This window comes from Phoca vitulina, unplaced genomic scaffold (genome assembly GCF_004348235.1).
Source record: "Phoca vitulina isolate PV1807 unplaced genomic scaffold, GSC_HSeal_1.0 scaffold13, whole genome shotgun sequence".
NCBI lineage: Eukaryota > Metazoa > Chordata > Mammalia > Carnivora > Phocidae > Phoca > Phoca vitulina.
This window is the reverse complement of record NW_022589716.1, coordinates 795,845-816,850: the sequence shown is the minus strand read 5'-3', so window position 1 is coordinate 816,850 and position 21,006 is coordinate 795,845. Positions and strand designations below refer to the sequence as shown.

Genomic DNA, 21,006 nt, shown 5'->3' with positions numbered 1-21,006 from the left:
CAGCACCATTTGTTAAAGACGCCATTCTTTCTGCTGAATGGTCTTGGCACCCTTGTCAAAGGTCAGTTGACTATAGCTACGTGGGTTTATTTCTGGCCACTCAATTTGATTCTATTATTCTATATATCTATCCTTATGCCAGTTTCACACTGGAGCTTTGTATGATGATTCGGAATCAGGAACTGTGAATCCTCCAACTTTCTTCCTTTTTTTCAAGATTGTTTTGGTTATTCTGGGTCCCTTGAGTTTCCATATTCATTTAAGAGTCAGCTTATCAATTTCTACAAAGAAGCCAGCTGTATTCTGATAGGAATTACATTGAATCTATAGATCACTTTGGGGAATACTGCCATCTTTACACTAGTAAGTTTTCCAATTCATGAACACTGATGTTTTTCCACTTATTTAGATCTACTTTAATTTCTGTAAGTAGTGTTTAGTAGTTCTCAGTGTATAACTTCTACCTTTTTTTTAAAAAAATATTTTATTTATTTGACAGAGAGAGAGAGAGAGAGCAGCAGAGGGAGAGGGAGAAGCAGACTCCCCGCGGAGTAGGGAGCCCAATGCGGGGCTCGATCCCAGGACTCCAGGATCATGACCTGAGCCGAAGACAGATTTGGATGCTTAACTGACTATGCCACCCAGACTGACTGAGCCACCTAGGCTCCCTCTACCTTTCTTTGGTTAAATATATTCCTAAGTATTTTATTCCTTGATGCTATTGTAAATGGAGTGGGTTTTAAGATTTTAATTAATTAATTAATTTGTGTGCGTGTGCACATGAGAATGAGAGAAAGAGAGAGAAAACAGGGAGAGGAGCAGAGGGAGAAGCAGACTCCCCACTGAGCAGGGAGCCCAGATGTGGGACTCGATCCCAGGCCTGCAGGATCATGACCTGAGCCGAAGGCAGCCGCTTAACCAACTGAGCCACCCAGGTGCTCAATGGAGTGGTTTCTTAATTCCATTTTTGGATTATTCATTGCTAGTATATAGAAATACAACTGATTTTGGGGGCGCCTGAGTGGCTTAGTCAGTCTGGCTGGTGTAGTCAGTTAAGCACCCAAATCTTGACTTTGGTTCAGGTCATGATCGCAAGGTCGTGGAATTGAGACCCGAGTTGGGGTCTGTGCTGGGCATGGAGCCTGCTTGAGATTCTCTCTCTCTGCCCCTCCATCTTTCTAGAAGAAGGAGAAGAAGAAGGAGAAGGAGGAGGAGGAGGAGGAGAAAGAGGAGAAGGAAAGGAAGGAAGGAAGGAAGGAGGGAGGGAAGGAAGGAAGGTAGGAATACAACTGATTTTTGTGTGATCTTGTATCCTGAAACTTTGCTGAATTTGTTTATGGTAGATTCTTTAGGATTTTCCACATATAAGATCATGTCATCTGTGAATAGAATAGAGATTGTTTTACTTCTTCCTTTGTATATGGATGCCTTTTCTATCTTTTTCTTTCCTGATTACTCTGGCTAGAACTTCCAGGACAATGTTGGTATCCTTATAACATTTCTTTTTAAAGTTGTTTATATCCTCAATAATCTTTCTCCAAACTGTGAATTCCTGCAAATAGAATTCTAATTCCAGCCAATCCATTTAAGTTGGATTCTTTGAATAAAGAACATAAAGGATATTATATTTCCTTTGGGAATCTAAGTTCATGAGTCACAGGTCAACAAGGTGGGTATTTTAGTGCCTGCCTGGCCCAGGATTGTGGGTGCAAATACCAAGATTTTGTTCAGTAACCTGCCCAAAGATATCTATGAGAACAAATCGTCAAACTTCCCCATCGGAAATGCCCAGGGATTTTAGCTTCTCAGATGACTACAAAGATTTGGGAACATCTCATTAAATAGTGAAGATAGGGAGCTCACAAATGCATCACAAATTTCCCTTTATTTGCTGCCACAAAATTATCTCTAAAAGAATTCTTCTTTAGACAACCCCCAAGGGCCAAGGATTAACTTCAGAATGAAGTGTCTACTACAATGGTCCCCAGGAGAAAAACTGTAGCCTCCTTAGAGACAACAAGTCCCTAATTCCTTCCCATTGGAGGACAATGAAAATGACAGTATTGGTTGTCTCAAAAGAGCTAAAACCACAACAATTTTCCCATGTTTGAAATATACTTGGTCTAGCTCAATAATGGCAAAAACAGATGAAGCTAAGGGAATATTCTGGGAGAAGGAAGAATTTTCTTGCCAATATTCATCAATCCTGCTAAGGCTGAAGTGTATCTTCTCTAAGGAAAGGGGAGATTTGGCCCCAGGATGTATGAGTGATCTATTGCTGCATAACAAATTACTCCAAAAGTTGTTGGCTTAAAATTAAAAGTGTTTATTATTTCACAATTTCTGGGAGTCAGGAATCTAGGTGTGGCTTAGCTGAGTCCTTAGTTGGAATTATAGGGCTGCAAAGTGTTGGCCAAGGCTGTGGTCTCGTGTGAAGTCTTGTCCATGTGGTGGTTAGCAGAGCTAAGTTCCTTGTAGCTGTTGGACTGAGGGCTTTGGCTCCTTTGCTGGCTATTGACCAGAAGCTACCCTCAGCCCCTTGCCACATGGGCCTCTCCTATACGGCAGCTTGCTTCATCAAAATGTGCAAGCTGAAAAGGCAAAAGAGAGTCCAGCTAGATGAAAGCCAATCTTCTGTAACCTAATCATGAAAGTGACATCCCATGACTTCTGACAGAATCTCTTCATTACCAGCAAATCCCTAGATCCAGCCCACACTCAAGAGGAGATCACATAAGGGTGTGAATACCAGAAGGTGGGGAATCATTGGGAGGCATCTTTGAAAGTTGCTATCACATAATACTAGTACAATTCCAGATATAGATGCTTTTTTTTTTTTTTTTTAAGATTTCATTCATTCATTTGACACACACACAGAGAAGCAGGGTCTCCGCTCAGCAGAGAGCCAGACACGGGGCTTAATCCCAGGACCCTGAGATCATGACCTGAGCCGAAGGCAGACACTTAACCAACTGAGTCACCCAGGTGCCCCTATAGATGCTCTTCTTATATTAAATTCCAAGTGCCTGCTTCATCAGCCCATTTATTTTGAAGATGAAAGGAACAAAAGAAATGTAGGCTTTCAGTCCTGACATGTACTTAGACTGATGAGAGCAGGTTATTCGTACAAAGCTTTAAAAACAGGCCTACTCATGGAGTCTCTGCTAAAATAAGTTTTATCAGGCATCCTTCCCCACAATAGCCTGTTTTCTACGTTGGTGAAAATAGGTCAAGGCAAGAAACCTTCCTTACTCAGCAAATGCCAAAGAGAATGTTTTTAGCAGCTGGAGCAGCCTCACTTGGCTCGCTGCCACTCATTCTGATGCCATGATTCCACAAGGCCTTGAACTCATGAGGCCGTCAGGGGCTCATGACCAAAATTTTATCAGCAACACTTTTAGCAGCCTCCAAGCTTTGGAATCACAAGCCTCCTGTGTGAGTCTTAAACTAGAGGGTGTCTTACAATGCAGCTCATTTCCTGGCCACACATTCAGAAGTTTGTACATTGCAACTGCATCATTTGCCTTTTCTTTTTTCCTTTTTTTTTTTATTTTTTTTATTTATTTTTATTTTTTTTTTTTTTAAAGATTTTATTTATTTATTTGATAGAGAGAGACACAGCGAGAAAGGGAATACAAGCAGGGGGAATGGGAGAGGGAGAAGCAGGCTTCCCGCTGAGCAGGGAGCCCGATGTGGGGCTCGATCCCAGGACCTGGAATCACGACCTGAGCCGAAGGCAGACGCTTAACGACTGAGCCACCCAGGCGCCCCTCCTTTTTTTTTTTAAAGAGTTTATTTATTTATTTGACAGAGAGAGACACAACGAGAGAGGGAACACAAGCAGGGGGAGTAGGAGAGGGAGAAGCAGGCTTCCTGCTGAGCAGGGAGCCCAATGCGGGGCTCGATCTTAGGACCCTGGGATCATGACCGGAGCCAAAGGCAGACGCTTAATGATTAAGCTGCCCAGGTGCCCTCATTTGCCTTTTCTGTTTACTTTTCTTGCTCAGGCAGTTTTCTTTACATATGTCATTCATTCTTTCCTTAAAAAATGGAAACACAGGGGCACCTGGGTGGCTCAGTCGGTTAAGCATCTTGACTCTTGGTTTCTGCTCAGGTCATGATCTCGGGATTGTGGGATCGAGCCCTGTGTTGGGGTCCATGCTCGGTGCAGTCTGCTTAAGATTCTCTCTCTCCTTCTCCCTCTGCCCCTCCCCCCACTAGTGTGCATGCGTGCTTTCTCTCTCTAAATCTTTAAAAAAATTGAAACAAAAAAAAACAAATAAATTGAAACACAAAATATGCATCAAACATAGCTATAGTGGAATTACAAAGCTAATGCACAGTCAAGAAGTGGAACACTCTTCATTCATGTAAGATGAAAAAGCTCTACAGACCTGCTATACAACATTGTGCTTATAGTTCACTATAGCATACACTTAAAAAAGTAAGAGGGTAGGGGCGCCTGGGTGGCTCAGTCGTTAAGCATCTGCCTTCAGCTCAGGTCATGATCCCAGGGTCCTGGGATCGAGCCCCGCGTCGGGCTCCCCGCTCAGCGGGGAGCCTGCTTCTCCCTCTCCCACTCCCCCTGCTTGTGTTCCCTCTCTCAGTGTGTCTCTGTCAAATAAATAAATAAAATCTAAAAAAAAAAAGTAAGAGCGTAGATCTCATGCTTTTTTTCCTCTGTTTTTTTACCACATTCAAATACTGGCCATGCCCACCCACCCCCTCATCCCTTCCTGGTCACCCTCTCTGGCAACCACTGGTGACTGTTTTTCCTTATAGTTTTAATTCCCCCAAAACTTCAGTCTATTTTTCTGCTTTAAAAATCAACATAGCAATGGAATCATCACATATACACATGGGCCTTGCTTCTTTGATTTCCCATTATGTTTGCAAGATTCATCCATGTTGTCCCAAGTGGTTGTGGTTAGTTCATCTTCGTATTACAATCTATTCATCCTGCCGTGGGTGAACATTTGGCTTGTCTTCAGGGTGGGACCTTCAGAACACAGCTGTTCCGAACCTTCTTCAGCTTATCAGCAAGTTTCCAAGGGATTGGAATCAGTGGGCCAGAGTATGCAGAGCTTCAACTTCACCAGATTTTCTAAAATGGGACTGAACCAAATGATGAGCAGTATATGAGTGCTCCTGCTATCATTCGTTGACCTCCAGATTCCCTCTTCTTGAGTGGTTTTATTCCATGTGCAACATTTGCATTTTCTTTCCACTTTTAAACTTTTTTTTAATCACTTCCTTTTTTTTTTTTTTAATTGCAATTATATGGCACTCCATACTAGGTCTTCCAGTATCTCATTATTTTGAGTGTGGCAGTGAATGATGTTTGTCAAACACTTCAAAACTAAGCAAAAACACAGCAAAACACAAAATAACGAAGTAGTGGAGACTAAAAATTACCCTTAGGGCTATCATGCACCTGTTTGTGGCTGACAGAATTGCAGTGTTCTACTCTGAAGCTTATTTTTGTTCCTAGCTAGTTTATGAGTTAAAATTTGGCAAGCATAATGGTGCATACATGTCATTACACATTTGTCAAAATTCATAGAATAGGGGCACCTGGGTGGCTCAGATGGTTAAGCATCTGCCTTCGGCTCAGGTCATGATCTGAGTCCTGGGATTGAGCCCCACATCGGGCTCCCTGCTCAGTAGGGAGTCTGTTTCTGCTTCTCCCTCTCCCTCTGCCCGCCCACTTGTGCTGGCTCTTTCTCTCTCAAATAAATCTTTAAAAAAACAACTCCTAGAACATACAATACAAAGAGTGACCCCTAATGTAAACTATGGACTTCAGTTAATAATCACATATCTATATTGGCTCATCAACTGTAACAAATGTACCACACTATGCATATTAATAATGGGGGAAGTGGAGAGGGGAAGTAAGGGAGTATATGGGAACTCTGTACTTTCCACTCAATTTTAACGTAAACGTAAAACTGCTAAAAACAAAAGAATTAACAAAAAAATGCAAGCAGAATAGCTTCTGTAGAATGTAAAGAAATTTCCATTTTCTAGACTTCAGAGTCTAGAGCAGGCAGCCGGAAACTACTGTCTATGGGACAAATCTAGACTGCTGTCTGTATATGTACAGTCTTCCAGCAAGGAATGGTATATATGGTCTATACAATTTATTATATAGTTATGTATAATATATAAATAACAATAATTTATATAAATACATACAAATAAAATCTTCAAAAAAGAAAAAAATCAAAAGAATATATTCTGTGATTCCTGAAATTGGCATGAAGTTCTAATTTCAGTATACATAACATTTTATTGGGACATAGCCACACCCGTTCATTTACATATTAATTACAGCTGTGTTTTGTGCTACAATGGCAGAGCGGCCAAGATTGGCAATGTTATAGATTGGCCCACAAAACAACATATTGACGACCGTTTTTTTTTCCAAATATTGAAAAAAACTGTCAACTCTGGAGCTAGAGAAAAATGCAGGTAGTTTTCATGGAGTCTGGAGATTTCACTTCTAAACTGTGTAAATATGTGATCTTGGGTGAGCCGCTCACCATCTCTAGGCCCTAATTTCAGAATGTAACTCCATGGGCAAGTTCTCATTCAAAGTGGGCATGGATCCAGGTCATAACAAATCAAACACCTCCAGCTCTTCCCAAACTGATCTGGTTTAGAAATTTATCCTTGCTTTTAAGAAAACACGAATACATTTTTAAAGATTTTTAAAATTTTTTACGTGCTCTCTATACACAATGTAGGGCTTGAACCCACACCCGAGATCAAGAGTCGCATGCTCCACCAACTGAGCCATCAAGGCATCCCAGATTTTTTTAATCTGGGAAAATGCTGGCAAGTATGAAAGGAAAATGGTAAATGTATAGGATGTTCATTGTAATACTATTATGACGGAAAAACTAAAAATGAATTAAATGTTCAAAATGGGGGAACAGTTAAATAAATTATGATCTACCGCTACCAGATAACATACTGTATGTCATCTCAGAGTTATCTCCCAATTAGGCAGAACTCATGTGGAATGGCTTCTAAGATATATTAAATGAAAAAAAGCATGCTACAAATTAACAAGTACAGAATGCTCCCTTTTGTTTCATACCAATACAACTATTTCTATGGATACATACTGATGCATAGAAAAGTCTAGACAGTGTATAGAGTTGTGGAACTATGTTGTACACCTGAAACTAATGTAACATTGTGTGTCAACTATACTTTAACAACAACAAAAAAAGACGAAGGGACCCCTGGCTGGCTCAATTAGTAGAGCATACAACTCTTGATCTTGTGGTAGTGAGTTACAGCCCCATGTTGGGCACAGAGCTTACTTAAAAAAATAAATAAAATGTTGTCACAAATTAAAAAAAAAAGTCTAGGGGCGCCTGGGTGGCTCAGTTGTTAAGCGTCTGCCTTCGGCTCAGGTCATGATCCCAGGGTCCTCGGATGGAGCCCCAAATCGGGCTCCTTGCTCAGCAGGGAGCCTGCTTCTCTCTCTGCCTGCCACTCCCCCTGCTTGTGTTCTCTCTCTTTCTCTGACAAATAAATAAAATTTTTAAATAAATAAGTAACTAAAAAGAAACAGGTAAAATTAAATTTAATAATATATTCTATTTAATCCAATATATAAAACATTATTTCAACATGTAGTCAATACAAAAAATAATAAGATATTTTACATGTTTTTTCCTATTAAATCTTTGAAATGTAATGTGTATTTTACACTTACAGCACATCTCAATTTGGGCACTCAATAGCCACGTATGGTCCCATCAGACAGCACAGGTCTAAAACACATAGAAGTGATAACAGTGGTTACTCTGGTGAGGGAGGGGAAGACATAAAGAGGGATACTTAATTTTTTCCTCTATAGTCTTTTGCATTGTTCAGTTAAAATGGTTTCATGTATTATTTTATTTAAAATGAATAATGCACATTTAAAACCATTCAGAATTATAGTATGTACTTCATGTCTCATTCCTTAATTTTTTTTTTTTTAAAGATTTTATTTATTTATTCATGAGAGACAGAGAGAGAGAGAGGCAGAGGGAGAGGCAGGCTCCCAAGGAGCAGGGAGCCCTATGCGGGACTCGATCCCAGGACCCTGAGATCATGACCTGAGCCGAAGGCAGACGCTTAACCATCTGAGCCACCCAGGCGCCCTCATTCCTTAATATTTTTATAAATCTCTTCTGGTTTTTAGTATTGCAAACACAGTAATAACAAGAGAAAAAGGGCTTATTATGTGAACCATTAAAAAACAAAACTTTTTTTTTTTTTTAAAGATTTTATTTATTTATCTGACAGAGAGAGAGACAGTGAGAGAGGGAACACAAGCAAGGGGAGTGGGAGAGGGAGAAGCAGGCTTCCCGCGGAGCAGGGAGCCCGATGCGGGGCTTGATCCCAGGACCCTGGGATCATGACCTGAGCCGAAGGCAGATGCTTAATGACTGAGCCACCCAGGCGCCCCAAAAAACAAAACTTTTTATGAAACTGATTCAACCGGATAAACATTTTCTGAGTTTAAGCTGTAAGGAGTTAGGGTCTGCACTATGGAAGACAAAAAGAATGGGACATTATTGTCCTAAAAGATTTTTGGAAACAGTTTTTGGAACTGCCTCTACAGTTTGCATTTTCTTTTCAGGCTGGAATCGACTTCTAGCAACAGCCCAAAGCCCTCCAGTTTGGTCCAGTAAATCAAGCTAGATGTTACAGTTTTGTTTAAATGAAGTGTGACTCAAGTAAAATGAAAGATTTTATGTGACTTGCAAACTGTAAGCTCCAAATTATTTCCAAAAACATTATCAGCAACAACAATAAATTAAGTAGATAATGCAAGAAGACAACCATGGAAAGAACAGCTTAAAATGGATACGTTCTAGTTTCCTTAAAAAGAAAAAAAGTTGTTACTTCATATTCACATAGCCCTGGGTACTTTCCTATTCTTTTTCCACTTCCCATCATCTTCCACAAATTGTTGAGCATGCAAAACAAGGAGCCAAAAGACAGTCACAAATTTCAGGTGATTAGAAGGAAGTTGACTAATAATCCAGTTACAATCACTTCCTTTATTTCTTGCACTTGATTATTTGTTATCTCATGCTTTGCTAAAATAACAGATAAATTTAAGTCTTTCCTTTCCTCAGGACCCATGAGTGATTTATGATTGCCCTCGAAGCGTGAGCAAACACCATGACAAAACTGTTTGACTGCTATGCTAGTGTACTGATATATTTTGGAAGAAGGGGCCATCAGGGAATTTTTTAATTACCTAGACTTTTTAGAGGAATGGAATTTGTGATTTCTAAAAGATGGAACTGAAAGTACTAAAAGTGGGGCACCTGGGTGGCTCAGTTGGTTGAGCGTGGGACTTCTGATTTCGGCTCGGTGATGATCTCAGGGTTGTGAGATGGAGCCCTGCATGGGGCTCTGGGCTCGGTGGGGCGTCTGCTTGGGATTCTCTCTCTCAAAATAATAAATAAAATCTTTAAAAAATAAAAGTTCTAAAAGAGTGAGGATAAGAGCAAAGAGGAAAGAAGTTTTTGCTTCCCCATTTGAAAAGTTTAACAGAATCATTTTATTTTTTTTTTTTATTTTAATTTTTTAAAGTAAGCTCTCAGCTCCGTGTGGGGTCAAGAGTCGCGGGGTCTTCCCACTGAGCCAGCCAGGCGCCCCCAGGATCTTCATTTTAAACTGCAAGCGATCTAAGCCTTAACCCCTTCGTTCTGTGGAGCTGACTTGTCTTCGAGGCTCAAGGCTGAGGGACGGCCGGGGGACAGCTGGAGGGACAGCCCCGCGGGCCGGGCCCAGCACTTGCAGCCTTCGCATCCCCGCAGCTGCGGGCCGGGACGGACGCCGGCCGGAACAGAAGCCGCCGCGGCCCTGCGCACAGTCGCCTCGGCCCTCTCCCTGCGCCCCGTCGCGACTCACGGGCCCAAGCGTCCCAGCCTCCTTCAACACCCTTCCGCCTTCCCACCCGGGGGCCCTCCTCGGCCTCTGCCGTCAGCCTCTGGGGTCTCTCCTCACCTTCCTCCTTCTCGCTGAGGGTCTCATCAGTCGACCCTTCTTAAATTTTGGACGTCTCCCTTTGCCTTCACATCTCTTCCCTCAGTCCCAGCTTTCAGTCTGATAGGTCTCCCCTCGGTCCTCTCCCTTGGTCCGCAGGGTCACGCTCCTCCGTCCGCGGGGGTGCCCCCTCTGGGTCGGCCAGATCTCTGCGCCCTCCCTCTGAGGGGTTCCCCCCAAGCCCGCGCGCCCGCCTCCCCAACTCACCTCGCGCCTGCTAGCTCTGCAGAGCTCGCCAGCGCCGGGCGCGGTCGCGGGGGCGCGCACGCCGGGCGGCGGCGCGGGGCCGCGCGCGCAGCGTACGTGGTGACGTCAGTGCGCTGGCGGCGGCGGCGGCGGCGGCGGCGGCGGCAGGGCTGTTTGTTCTGCTCTCCCGCAGCCTAGGAGCCGAAGCGGTGGCTGCGGCGGCGGCGGCTGCTGGCAGTGCCCGCAGGCGAGCGGGGCCTGTGAGCGCGGCGGAGCGGCGGGCGCGGCGGGCGGGCCCCGGCGCCGCGCAGGCAGCCCGAAGAGGAGGGGGCGGCGGCGGCCGGCGGCCGGCGGGGGCGGCGTGCGGCCTAGCGTCTCAGGTGAGGACCGGTGCCCTTCGGGGCGGCGGGCGGCGCGGGGCGGCCGGCCGGGACCCGCGGCGCGGCCCGCGTAACCTGCATTGCGTAATGGGGCCGGTGCGCCAGCACCTACGCCATCGGCGCGGCGCGGGGGCGGGGAGGCCGGGGCGACGCGGGCTCGGGCCTGCGGGCCTCCCGCGTCCGCGCGCGGTGCCGCTTGCGCCGGGCCGGGGCGGCCTGCGCCGTTGGCGTCGGAGTGGCCGGGCCGCTCGCGGCTCCCCGGCCGTTGGCGCCGCCGTCCCCCGGCTTGGGCCGGCTGGCGGGGCGGGGGCGCGGGCGGGGGGCGCGGGCGCCGCGGCGGGGCGGGTGGCCGGGGGCGGGCGGGGGGCGGGCCGAGGCGCCCGGCACTTCCTGCCGCCGCCATTTTGTCAAGTGAGGAGGAGGAGGAGGAGGAAGCGGCCGTCGCGGGGTCCGCGGCGCGCCCGGCCCCGGTAAGTCCGGGCCTGGCGTGGTGGCCGCGGGCGCCGCTGTTCCCGACCGCGGTCCCCGGGGCGGCCCCGGCCCCGGCGCTCACGTGGGCCGGGCTCAGCGCGCTCTACCTCGGCGACTGGGTCCTCCTGCCCGGGCTGGGGCAGCGCGCCCCCGCCCCCATTTTCTCGCCTTCCTGGCGGTCCCGGGAGCTCTGCGGAGAATGGGGCTGGTCCCCAAGTGGAGGGAGGAGGCTGCCGCTGCACACCTGCCTGGAGACACCCCCGTGGGTGGGAGAGGTGCTGTGTGGGGCGAACCTGACCCCCTTTACCCACCCACTCCCAGCCTGGCAGCCCTGCGCTTGGCGCTTTGTTTTGCTCGGTCGGTGTTCGCTGGCGTCCTTGCCACGGCCTGGTCTGTTCGCTGTGTGGTGCGGGGTGGTGGTTTGGGGTGGGGATGTGGGGGAGTTGTGATTCAGCGAAATAAAATGACACCCCCGCCCCGCCCCTACGGAAGCAGCACAACTTTACCCGACTGAGCTGCCCCCAAGGCCTGGCCTTGGATGAGAATGGGAAATCCCACTTTGGTGTAGTGGACAGTGAAAAGACTTATATTCAGGCCCGTGGGTGAGTCATGTGCTTTTGCTGAGTGGCTGACCTCCCATTTACTCAAGACCACGCATTGTTTTTTGAAATGTTATTTTTATTTGTTTACTCATTTGATGTTTTCTGCAGCCTGGTGAGGTTTATGGTCTTGGTCTTTGGGTTCATTTTTATGTGTGTGTTGGATGCAAGAAGTGACCTCTTGGGAGTCTTTCGTGAGAATTGAAGTGTCTTTGATTTCCTTTGAGAAGGCTCTATCTGTCCGTATTTACAAAAACTAAGTCTCAGTGTAGCTCTAAGGCAGTGGTTCTTTGCTGCTGTAATAATGGTTGGGAGATTTTTATGAATGGGGCTGTCAAGTTTCGTAAATTGTTAGTCCTTAGAATTTGTAGTCTGGAAGTGGTAAAGAAAGCTATATTCAACAGGATTTATGAATGTGTTTTCAATTCCAAGTAGGTTTTGGATGGTAAAATCTGTTTTATGATCTTGCCAGTAATAAAACATTCCTTTTGGTTTAATTTGGATGGGGATTATCTTTTCTTCAAGGTGTTATAGATAACCAAGCCTTTCTCCCCCCAGAACTTCATCCTGGGGAAGATAAACCTCTCAGATGGTTTCCGTTGACTAAATCTAGAAGGAAAAGTATGATTCGTAATCAAGCAAGCAAGCATTGCTTCCCTGTTATGCACCATACCCCTTTCCATAGTAGAAAAAACATCGTATCTAAGGGCTTAAGCTGTGGAGTAAATCTCTTAATAAGATCACTTTAGTTGGTCATAACTGGAAGGAGATGAGCTCACCTGTGTACATCTAGCTAGAATTCAGCCCCAGCCAATTTGCTGAAGATAAGGAGTTCTGCCTACAGATGAAAGTCGGAACTTGAAAGTGGCTACATTTTCCGGATAGGTTGACTGTTCGCCCATATGACTAGCTTCCCTAGCTTGGATGGTGATGAGAAAAAAAATTACCTAAGAATTGCAAGAGAATTACTGGCCACTTTGTAAATTTTCCATTAAATTATTGAATTGTTTAAAGGAATTTAGACTTTGTTTCCAAAAGTTACCCTTTTGAACCAGTTGTTGTGATCTTTGTACTAAATTGCACTTTTGTTTTTGGAGGTTGGGAGGATGCGGTATTTTTCTGTTACACAATTCAGGTTATTGAATGACTTGAGATTTACAGATCTAGAAGGAGATTGGAATCCTTGTACTTAATTTAAAGCAAAAACTATTTGGCACTTCAATGATTTGAAGACTCTGAGCTGTTAAATCTTTTGACAACCACTGTCATCTGTCACAATTGTAAAGTATTTAGATTTCTGATTTTGAATAAACTTGTAAAATAGATCATGTTTGTCTTTATGCTCCCGGCAAGTGTATAAAAAGGAAAGAAAAGCTTGTCATTGGAAACTGCTACCAGTATTTCATAAATCTTTGTGACTTTTGTGTTTAGCCAGGACTGCATGTCTGCAAGGTGAGAAGTGTGGGGATTCTTTGCAAATGCTGACAGTTCATTTTTAATTCATAAGACATGAGTTTGTGAAAAAATAAAATTTTACATTTTTTTGTTTTGTTTTACTGGAATGTAAGTTCCATGCAGGCAGGGTTATGTTTGCTTGGTTTTGCCTATTTTAATTCTCTGTTGTATCTTCAGCACCTAGAAGAGCACCTAAAATATTCTTTGAACAAACTGGAAAGATAACTGAGCAAGAATTTGGCATAGCAAATGCAAATAATTCCTCTTAAATTAATATTAGGAGGGGATATAATTGGTTAGTAGTGATTTAGAAGTAATGTGACTTTTAAGTAGGATGGTAAGGTCCAGAAATTGCAATGTACTTATTTATAGTCCGGGCACTGTGACATGCAGTTGCTTCTGTGCACTGTCTACTGTACATTTCCCACTTAGTTTGAAATGTGGTGAGTGGGTTTGGGCTGTGGTTCAACACTGGCCTGGGAAAAGTATTTTAAGAGGGAGATGAAGTGAGTAATAAACATGTATGGGTAGCATTTCTTTAATGTGAATCTCATGTTGTCAATAAAAACTTGATCTTTTTTTTTTTTTTAAACATTAAGCACTTTCTTTTTAATATTCGGGTTTCATGTGGACGTGATTGCCCAATCAATTTCAGCGATTAGTTCCTGAGCTCTTACTATGTGCAAAGGAAGACAAAAAGATATTTGCACGTGAGTTTTCTTTGATGGGTTTGTTCTTTATTAACATATTTATTTCTAAACGTTTACTGAATATAAATTGTGTATAACTTGATCATTACACTGTTACTGTAATAAAATCCCACCAGATACGCTTCTTTAAAGAAATAACAGCTTTATCGAGATACAATTCACACACAGTACAGTTCCCCAATTTAAAATGTACAATTCAGTAGTTTTTAGTATATTCAGAGTTGTGCAGCCATCACCATAACGAATGTTAAGACACTTACATCCCTCCAGAAAGAAATCCCTATACATTAGCAGCAGCTCTCCATCCCCGCCCAGTCCCTCAACGCCTGGCAACCACTAATCTGTTCTCTATCTCTATAAATTTGTTTCTTCTGGATATTTCAGGAATCATAAAATATATAGCCATTCGTGTCAGATCTCTTTCAGTATAATGTTTTCAAGGTTTGTACTGTATAGTATGAATCAGTACTTCATTCTTTTTATAACTGAATGATATTCCATTATGTGAACCCATGCCACATTTTATTTATCCATTCATTAGTTGGTGGATATTTGGGCTGTTTCCACTTTGGCCGCTGTGAACATTCATGTACAAGTTTTTGTGCAGACATTTTTTTGTGGGTAGATATTTAGGAGTGGAATTGCTGGGTCATGATAACTATTTGATGATGTGCAATGACTTTTTAACTGCCTTGATTTTCTAGTGCTTTCACAAGGGGTTAAAAGAAAAGCTTGCTGAGCTGTGGGTGTACCCATTTAAAAAAATGAGGAAATGGAAGTACAAGGATGTCAGCATGTTGCATGTAGTACAGTCTGCGTGGTTTGATCCCAACTTAGTTTTTAAAAATTGTACATTCCTAGAGAACAGTTTGAAATGCTGGTGAGGCACAGAAACCCATCTGGAAGATGCACTCCACACTTCTGTTGTAAAGGGTAGTTGTTAAAAACCCTTAATTTTCTTTTTCAGTCTAAACAGGCTACAACTCATTAAACTGAATCCACACATCCCACCTTAAATCATGGGATATGTTCCATTCTAAAGAAATAGATAAAGTCCAGTGTCAAAGTTAGGGCAAACAGCCATCTGTCGCAGTCTTGACAACCCTGAAGGGGGGGAATAGCACTGATTGGTCCACCATCATTTGAAAATGAGATTGTAAGTTGTTTTTTTTTTTCCTTTCCTAAACAAAAGTAGTTTGTGGTCATTTGAAATGATTTGAAAAATAACAATGTTAACATAATGTTGTCAAAAACTATCCCTTAATCTCATTTGTATTGCAATTTTTTCTATTTATGAGTAATAAAATTAATTATACTCTTAAATTTTCAAAAAAATATGCAATCACTTCCAAGATGCTCTATTTAAATAGTTGTCTAATATTCTACCATATGAATGTACCATAATTTTGCTGTTTTTGGACATGATTTTCAAGTTTTCTTTTTTCATGTCTAGGGAGGGAATCACTAGATCAAGGGGTGTGCATTTTTTAAACCTTGATACAAATTAGTTTTCCAGGGGCGCCTGCGTGGCTCAGTTGTTAAGCATCTGCCTTTGGCTCAGGTCATGATGCCAGGGTCCTGGGATCAAGCCCCACATCGGGCTCCCTGCTCTGCGGGAAGCCTGCTATTCTCTCTCCCACTCCCCCTGCTTGTGTTCCTGCTCTTGCTCTCTCTCTCAAGTAAATAAAATCTTAAAAAAAAAAAAATTAGTTTTCCAGAAAAATTCCATGAATGTCCATTTCTCCACAATTATAGCTTGACAGTGTCTTGTAACATTTTTTTTCCCCATAAAAAGCAATTGGGTAAAAACAAAATGTCCTCTTGAGTGTGTTCTGAAGGCTTCTGAGAAGCAAATGTGTCTCGACATCTTGCTCTTTGACCTTTCTACTCTCTCCTGCCAGAGTTGGACTTTGTTTCCTGAAATCAAGTCTCAGAATTCCTGATCCTGTGATAGGAACCCAGTGTTAACTGAATGCTCTGGGGAAGGGTACTGGGGAGGGCTTGTGCAGCATCTTGGCATCTGATCCTGTCTCATATTTGCTAGCCTGCTCCAAAGACTGATACCACCAGCGTGACACAGACCCCAGTTTGAGTCCTGGCCCTGCTGCCACCTGTGTGGCCTTCAGCTTGTCTCTCAACCTCCTGCAAATTTCACATTTTTTTCATCTGAGGGTAAAATGAGGTGGTGCCCTCTCAAGGTTAGCTACTTACTTGCTATCATTGCCCAGGGTGAAAAAAAAAATGAAGTGGGAAGAGGTAGCCAGGTATGAGTAGAGCTCCTGAAGGCTAAGAAGGTGCACTAGCTGGTACTCCTAGAAATCATGTTACCAGGTGACACCAAGGTCAGCCAGGTGCCTTCTAAGAAGACATCCCCTCTATGTCTTGTCTTCCTCCCAAGTAAACGGTGCATGGAGACAAGGGGAGGAGGTGATTTAAAGTGGGGATTAGGGATTTTTTTTTTTAAGTGAGGATTTGTTTTTATCTGATATTGAGATTAAAAGAGATGCTGATGGGATTAGAGGAAATTCAGTGGTTTGGGGGCATCCACTCTGGGATGTTGGCTGCAGAATTTGGGGAAATGATCCAGCAGGGAAATGTAGCCTGGTGTATTTTCGGGCCTAAAATGTAAGTTTCCTATTTCATTAAAACTTGGTAATATGAATAAAGGCAATGGCCATGGTGCCAGAAGTCGCTGGTGGACTAAAGTTTTTCCAGAGCACAAGCACAGCATCTTTCCCTACCTTCTTTGGCCCTAATATGAATTGTGTTGACATCTGGGCATGACAGAACGATTCTGATCTCCAGGAAGGTTTGTGTCACAAATCAGCCTCTCCCTGGAAGAGAGACAGGCAGCTGGATGGGCCAGGAAAGTGAAGTTCCTCGTTGGGAGGCTGAGGTCCTACTAATGGACTTTGGGCCTTGTTGACCAGACGAACCAGTTGATGTCAGTCACCATTACTAGGGACCATCAGGATCCATTGCCATATGGGGTGTTTTTTGTTTGTGTTAAACCCAATTGGAGAATAACTTTCGGAGATCAGCCAGATCTGAGCATTTAACTGCAAATTAAGTGTTCGAATGGGGGCGCCTGGGTGGCTCAGTTGGTTAAGCGACTGCCTTCAGCTCAGGTCATGATCCCAGGGTTCTGGGATCGAGCCCCGCATCGGGCTCCCTGCTCAGCTGGAAGCCTGCTTCTTCCCCTCCCTCTCCCCCTGCTTGTGTTCCCTCTCATGCTGTCTCTCTCTCTCTCCGTGTCAATTAAATAAATAAATAAAATCTTAAAAAAAAAGTGTTCGAATGAATATGCCATTTTGGGATGTCTGGGTGGCTCAGTCTCAGTTAAGCAGCTGCCTTCGGCTCAGATCATCATCCCAGGGTCCTGGGATCGAGTTCCGCATCCGGCTCCTTGCTCCGTGGGGAGTCTGCTTCTCCCTCTACCTGCCGCTCCCCCTGCTTGTGCTTACTCTCTGTCTGTCTCTCCTCTCTCTCTGACAAATAAAATCTTAAAATGAATATGCCATTTCTTCTTTTTGATCTGTGACATACTTACAAAGACTTTTTTTTAGTTCGTCCTAAGTATGGGCAATTCTGTGATCTTTCCCTTGACAAGTATTGGCCTGTTCTACCCAGTGTAGGAAGTTCTAGGTCTTTGGGCTGTGGAGAGCAGGCTTGATTGAAGCTGTGTCACTGGAAAGGGAGAACTGTGGAGTCCACTCTAAGGGTTCAAGCCCTGCCCCCTTCTGGTCTTGACCTCAGGTGATTTACATAATCTCTGTAGACCTCAGTTTCCTTATTTGTGAAGTGGAATATGTATACCTGAGCATTGGCAGGTGGCCAGAAGGTGCAGGGGAGGGAGGGCTCACATCTGTATTGTATTTGGATTAGTAGGGTCTGAAGGGAGTGCTTGCTTTGCTCTGCCTGAAGGGCTTTGAGAAAAGCTGTCCAGACTCTACTTTGCATGTGGTCACCTTCCTTGTCTTGGTTCCATTTAAGGCTGAAAGTCCGTATTTGTTCCTTGTTGCTGTCAAGTCAGGAGGCACTGGCACACTGGAAGCAGTGCCAGGGAGAGGTGTTGGGCTGGTATTATGCAATTTCCAGAGACAGGAATTAGTAATTCCTGTGTCCTTGTAGGTGGCTAAGGTCCTCACTTGTCCTACCCGGGCAATAACACATACACATCTGTGGGCAAATGGACCTTTGAGATTGTTTTGTGTTTTAAGAATAAAGAAAAAGGAAGAGCGTGAGATCAGTTTGGGGATTTTACACTTGAAACATTTTCCATTGTTTTTGAGGAAACCTATATTTGGTGGGAGCAGATTGTTAATGTGAGGGTTGAAACAGGAGAACTGCATGGAGTGTGGAACCTGCCAGCACTGCGTGTGTGTGTGTGTGTGTGTGTGTCTGTACGTACATAAATACGTACGTACACACGTGTGTGCATGTGTATGCACGAGAACTGGGTACAGGGGCACACTGTACTTGCGTTGGACCAGTCACATACCCTCTCAAGTCTCAGTTTCTCATGTAAAATGGGGTAATAGGTTTAGGCTCCAGAGAACTTGGACCAGAATCTAGATTTTTTTAAAAGAAAGTCGTTGTTGTTTTATCTTTTTTTTTTTTTTTTAAAGTGAGGATAATGACATGAACTTAAGGGTTGCAATCATGTTTAAGGGGACAAAAGGTCAAAGAGTGTCGCACATTGAAGAGTATTTCATAAAACCTTTACTTGGACTTTATGTATTGCTGTGTATATGATAAAACGTGTATCTTACTGTGGGCCCTGTCAGAACACTGTGAAATAACATTGTTTTAGATACTCACTCGTAACTGTAGGTACCTTGATGGTAGTTTTCTCTTAGCCTTATTGCAATCTGTTTCTTCCGCACTTGTCCGAGGGTGACTCCTGTATATGCTTTCTAGTAGCAGGTGAATTGCATTGCTCTTTTTCTTCCTTGTACCCACTGCTTGCTGAGCCCTCTCTGTAGGGGCTGGAATGGGTGGGGGAATTGAGGAAGCCTGTATTGGTGAAGGTTGTCAGTCTGCAACGGGCAAAACAAGTATATAAAGGGTGTTGTGTGTGTGTGTTAAAAAAAATCAACCGAGTAAATTTTAAAGATCTTAGTTGACTTTATTCAATGATTCATGAATTGGGCAGCATCTCACCTAGTAAGTAGAAAGGAGCTCCAAAGAGCTGTATAAAATGAAAGGTTTTTACAGACAGAAGGGGGCAGGATGAGGAAGTTACAGTGAAGAGCAGATTGTTTTAGGCAAGGTCACCTTCCTTTAGGGGCTGGGGTCTGTTGGGCAGATTACCTCACTAGTGCTGACCAGGTAATTCCAGATTGACTGGTTTAAAATTCCACTCCTGGGAGAAGTTGAAACCATAATTTGGTATTAAGTCTCAGTTTGGTGACTGTGGGGCTTAGCACAAGTGATTCCATTTGGGGCCTTTTATCTCTTCAGGTGTGTGAGGCAAACTACCTGTCCTTTATTCTCAGGAACTGTCCTTCCAACTTTTCTAATTAAGATCTCTCTCTCTCTCTCTCTCTCTGGAAATAGTTTTATTGGTTAGGTCTTCCTGATATAAAAAACTAATGTAAAACTGTTAAAAGGGAACTCTGTTGGCTGATGTGACAAGAAGTCGAGTGGGTCTCAAACAGGGACCTCAGAGCTTGTTACCTATCTCTGATATACTGATGTCAAGGTCAAGATTGAGTCTTCCCAGGTAATGCTGTCTGATGGCAGAAGACTCTGACTTGGATCATTGCCCATCACTAAGCTTGTACAGAATGGGAATGCCAAACCACCTTGCCTCAAACATGGGACCTGTAGCCCATCTCTGCTTTCCACTTGCTCAACCCAAATAAGAGCTCCAGCTCAACCCAAATAAGAGCTCCAGCAGCATCTTGTTCATTCATTATGAGGCATGCTAGGTGAATTTACTTTGGTTGAGCAGTCTGTCTTTTCACTAGAAGTAGTGGGCCCCTTGAGTGGAAGCAAGAAATTTTGGATGACTGAAAGGGAAGCTAATTTTCCATACTAAGTCATAAACCAGAATTAAAATCAGCTTAGAGTGAGTAACTCAAGAAAAGGGTAAAGTGAAGATGGTTAAGAATTATGTATTCCCAGTCCTTTGGTAGAGGATTAAATGGTTTATTTTACCAGGTGCTGGGTACAGAGGGAGCCACTGTGGGGAGCTGTGAGAAGAGGGGTTAAGCCAAGTCTCAGGGTCTCTTTTGGTGGAGCGAGAGGACTCAGGTCACCAGTGATGATAGGGTCCAGTTTGGCCAGAAAAACAGCCCTCAGGAAGCACAGGGGTGAGATGGGCTTCTAACATCGAGGAAGCACAGGGCAAGACTTGGAAAGGAGACCAGTGAACGCCTGTATGAATGAAATTGTAATGGAGAACATTTCGGTAGACTGGGTTCATCTTTTGTCCATGCCTGTGAAAACTACAGTTGTAATTTTGCCATTTGCTAAGCTGTTTCTGTACTTAAGTTCTTGTAAAGTCTGCTGCTTGACATTCCTCTAGTATTACAGAAAGCCTACTCAGATTTATTTCCATAATCAAAAACAAGTGTTAAGCACTGCTAGAGTAATCATTTTCCTACAGTTCTTGCTGTTGGATTTATTCAGTCCTTTAAAGAGCTTGGAGTAATTGAGGATCCAGTGGCCAAGGATGAGACCAGCCCTGCTTCTCACTAGAGCATCAGTTCTTGATGGGATGTCAGAGGTCATCTTGAGAATGTGACGAATGCTATGGGTCCTTTCTCCAGAAAAAAATGCATATGCGTGAATGTCGAACAGTTGCGGAGGATGGTTCTCATGAACCAGAGCCCATCCAAGGAGCATGTACTAAAATGAATTTCCTGAATTTTACTTCGAGAAGCTCTTGGTGGTTTTGAAGACTTTCCTTTTTGCAGGTAGCCTGCTTTTGCAGACAGACATTTACAAACTTATGACATGGAAACAGTGTGGAGCACCCATTTTGGTTTGTCCTTGTAAAATCCTCCAGAGGGGTTTATAGAGCTGTTACTGTGAGCGTCAGCAGTGGTACAAACCTGCCCAAGGCACCCCCTCTTTTCCAGCTTGTTTTCTTTCCTGGGCATGAGGAATGTCAGAATGGGCCTATCAGTG

At 43.9% G+C, this 21,006-nt stretch overlaps 1 protein-coding gene and 1 long non-coding RNA gene across 2 annotated transcripts in view; one reads left to right on the top strand and one right to left on the bottom strand.

The window, feature by feature from the left end:
• Window positions 1-1,888: 1,888 nt before the first annotated feature.
• Window positions 1,889-10,267, bottom strand: LOC116637093. The gene is made up of 3 exons (XR_004300414.1): window positions 10,030-10,267; window positions 7,733-7,790; window positions 1,889-2,591 (listed from the first exon to the last, which is right to left on the bottom strand). It is a non-coding gene; the product is annotated as an uncharacterized LOC116637093 (long non-coding RNA).
• A 745-nt stretch (window positions 10,268-11,012) lies between these two features.
• BRD4 (bromodomain containing 4) overlaps window positions 11,013-21,006 on the top strand; it is a 91,235-nt gene continuing 81,241 nt past the window's right edge. Inside the window, 1 exon segment of the mRNA XM_032412291.1 lies at window positions 11,013-11,104. The gene's annotated coding sequence lies outside the window, so the exon portion shown is untranslated.